This window comes from Schistocerca nitens, chromosome 5, assembly GCF_023898315.1.
Source record: "Schistocerca nitens isolate TAMUIC-IGC-003100 chromosome 5, iqSchNite1.1, whole genome shotgun sequence".
Classification (NCBI taxonomy): Eukaryota; Metazoa; Arthropoda; class Insecta; order Orthoptera; family Acrididae; genus Schistocerca; species Schistocerca nitens.
The window spans coordinates 788,899,721-788,903,630 of NC_064618.1; the positions used below are offsets into that span (position 1 = coordinate 788,899,721).

Sequence of the window (3,910 nt, forward strand, 5' to 3'; positions counted from 1 at the left end):
CCTAAAGTTTAACGTGAAATCCGAATCGCGGGTCGTTTCTTGCGAGTCTCCACATCAGTGAGAGGTGAATGCTAGGTTAAAACGAAGACTGTAAAATCCAGTGACCGTTCGGTTTCCAGGAATGCACTTTCCCGCTAGACAAGCAGGACCGACTAAGAATTCAGAGAAGCACCTTTAGGATCCCAACAGCTAGTATGACAGTGTGTCAGAGATGCTCAGTGAATAGGAATGGGAATATATGGAAGAAAGACGGTCTTTCCCTTGCGAAACGCCAGTGGGTAAATTTAGAGCGCCAATGCATACTGAAAGCCAACGGCCTTGCCGCAGTGGTAACACCGGTTCCCGCCAGATCACGGAAGTTAAGCGCTGTCGGGCTGGGCTAGCACTTGGATGGGTGACCATCCGATCTGCCGAGTGCTGTTGGCACGCTGCGTGCACTCAGCCCTTGTGAGGCAAACTGAGGAGCTACATGATTGAGACGTAGCGGCTCCGGTCTCGGAAACTGACATACGGCCGGGGGAGCGGTGTGCCGATGACATGCCCCTCTATATCTGCATCCACTGACGCCTATGAGATGAGGATGATACGGCGGCAGGTCGGTACCGTTGGACCTTCAGGGCCTGTTCGGGAGGAGTTTAGTTTTAGTTTAGTTTTTATATGTGACATCGGTCCACTCTCCTTCAGATCACTGTAGGGAATGGCTTACATCTCATAAACCCGTTTCCTTCTCCTTAATACTTAAGGAATAACATTGTTTGTGAGAACCAACTGTACTTCGGTGATATCTATACTCGATTACATGTGTGAGAACAAAGTTATGGTTTGGGATACATATGTTTTGCCTGTTTTAATATGGCTCCTCTATGTAATACTTACATCGCTTTTATTAAAGTATTTATTACGAAATCCCACGTAGTTTTCATGGGGAATGGGAGGGTTAAAAGTGAATGCGGCCAGAGCATAATTTTTAAGTTTCTCTCGGTCTCGAGTGTCCGTGTACCCCCAACCCAGCTCAATTCCCTGCATTTCGTGCTATTTTTCTCTAATTTTATGTATCATCAGTCAATTTACATAATTTTGCAAGTTTTCTTCGCAATTTTACATATTTCATCATATTTCCCTCAATTTTACGTGTTTCCTATCAATTTGTCGTAGTTATACCACGTTTTCTTCGATTTTTATCGATTTTATATAATTTTTTCATATTTTTTCGCTGTCTCAATTTTGCCAATGGCCTTGCCGCAGTTGTAACACCGGTTCCCGCTTGATCACCGAAGTTAAGCGCTGTCGCGCTGGGGTAGCACTTGGATGGGTGACCATCCGGTCTGTCGAGCGCTGTTGGCAAGCGGGGTGCACTCAGCCCTTGTGAGACAAACTGAGGAACTATTTTATTGAGACGTAGCGGCTCCGGTCTGAAACTGACATACGGCAGGGAGAGCGGTGGGCTCATGACATATCCCTCCATATCTGCATCTAGTGACGCCTATGAGCTGAGGATGATACGGCGGCAGGTCGGTACCGTTGGGCCTTCATGGCGTGTTCGGAAGGAGTTTAGTTTAGTTTTAGTTTTAATGCACACTGTAGATCGGCGTCACTTTTACTGCATCGATCATGTGTTGTGCCGGCTGCTGTGAGAGTCAGCAGAGCCACAAAAGACGAAGGAGAGAAGTTGCGATGGCCGGTAGCAGGAATCCAAAATGATGTGTTCAAAACTTTAAGATTAATATCACACATAATTTCCACAAAGAAGAGAACCATTACTTGTTGAAGTAGCTGCTTGTGAATCCTATGTGCAAGTACTTTAGTCTATATTACTACTTGCAGAACGTAGGCTAGGTAACGTCTTTCTGTTATTCAGTACTGATGCTCTTAAAGACTGCGACCGAACTGGGGCCGACCAGCGATGAGCGGCTGGTTAAAGCAGTGTTGGCAGGAGCCACTGGATTCTCCCTGGAGGTGTGGCGCTGCCCGCTCTTTCTGCTGACGTGCGGGTCAGACCCTTCTTGAAGCCGTTTCGCGGTGGCGTGCTGGTCGGTGTGCGGTCGTTGCTTTAGGGCAGCACATCATGTACCTCGCTTTGCCGTCATCAGATTTAGATTAGATCGTATACAGTGGAGTACCTACAGTTGTTTTTCCCTCAGTAAAAATGAATAAGGAATAAGAAGTATTGCTACGACGTATCTAGCACCTCGAACTGTACAAGAGCTTGCAAAGTAAACACTATGTGATCAGAAGCTTCGGACACCTCTGTGTAATGCGGAATAAAGTGTTATATGTAATGAGATTGGGACCCATCAGAAAAAAACGAGGCGGGGAGTATTTTGTTCTCAATAGGGAAGTAATAACACCAGAATACCTCGGTCAGGAAAGCTCAGTGACTTCGAACGTGGTCTAATTATTGGATATCATCTGAGTTACATATCCGTCACAGATATTTCTACCGTTCTAAAGTTACCCTAGTCGACTTTGGTGATATTATTATGGAATGGAAACACGAAGGCAATGAAAATGAGATAATGGTCTAACAGCTCATCATAAGACACTCATTTCTGTAGTCACTGCCAAGCGATGCTTAAGGTGGTATAAGGAGCCACTGTACAGTGGACGATTGGGAACAAGTCATTTGTAGTGATAAACAGCGATACATCTTGTGGCAATCCGATGAAAGGATTTGGGTTTGGCGAATGCCTGGTAAACGTTAGCGGCCATCATGTGTAGGGCCACCAGAGGAGGTGGTGTTACCACATGGCGGTGTTTTGCGTCGTTATGGTGTGGCCCTCTTAATGCGCTTAAGGAAACTCTAAAAGCACAAAGATATGAAAACATTTTATTGCCTTGTGTAATATGTACTGTAGAAGAACCGTTCAGAGATTATAATCAACACGTCAATGGACCATGTCATAGCACAGCGACTGTGGGACAATGGTTTGTAAACGACAACAGTTCTTAAATGGGTTGGCTGCACATAGCCCCGAGCTTATTCCACCGGAAAGCCTTCGGGATAAGTTAGAGTGCGGACATCGTTTCAGACCCTAACTTCCAACATTACCACCTTATCTAGTTTTGGCTCTTGGGGAAGAACGGGCTCCCTTTCCTCCACAAGTGCCCATACACTTTCATTAAGTGTCCCGAGCAGAGTCCAAAGCGTCATAATGGTGGAAGATGGGCACCCATATACTAACGTCCATTAATGTGTGTCCGAATACTTCTGATGAGATACTGTAGACGTATGTCTCTCGAGCCTGTCTTCAGAGTGTTGGCTGAGCTGCTTAGTTCACCAATAAGACGCTGCAAGTGACCCCCCAGTGACCTACAGGAAAGGGAAGCTCCCATAAGATCACTCAAATTTAAGGCACACAAATATTGTGCAATCGACATTAAATGCATATTACGGGAGTGGCCCAATTAAGCATGAAACTTAGATACCACACCTCACATACGTCCATTAATGAAGGGTCTCATCAACCTACAAAAGGAAATTAGCAGTAAGTATAAAAATTTGTTTCATTGCCGTAAGACACCAAATTTAATTATTTACCCACTGAATGAAGCGCATAAACGTAACTGGGCAAGATATTGCAAATACACTCCTGGAAATTGAAATAAGAACACCGTGAATTCATTGTCCCAGGAAGGGGAAACTTTATTGACACATTCCTGGGGTCAGATACATCACACTGACAGAACCACAGGCACATAGACACAGGCAACAGAGCATGCACAATGTCGGCACTAGTACAGTGTATATCCACCTTTCGCAGCAATGCAGGCTGCTATTCTCCCATGGAGACGATCGTAGAGATGCTGGATGTAGTCCTGTGGAACGGCTTGCCATGCCATTTCCACCTGGCGCCTCAGTTGGACCAGCGTTCGTGCTGGACGTGCAGACCGCGTGAGACGACGCTTCATC

The 3,910-nt window shown here is 45.7% G+C and overlaps 1 pseudogene; it reads left to right on the plus strand.

The window, feature by feature from the left end:
- The first annotated feature begins 308 nt into the window (after nt 1–308).
- LOC126261146 (5S ribosomal RNA) lies at nt 309–426 on the plus strand (annotated as a pseudogene).
- The last annotated feature ends 3,484 nt before the right edge of the window (nt 427–3,910 follow it).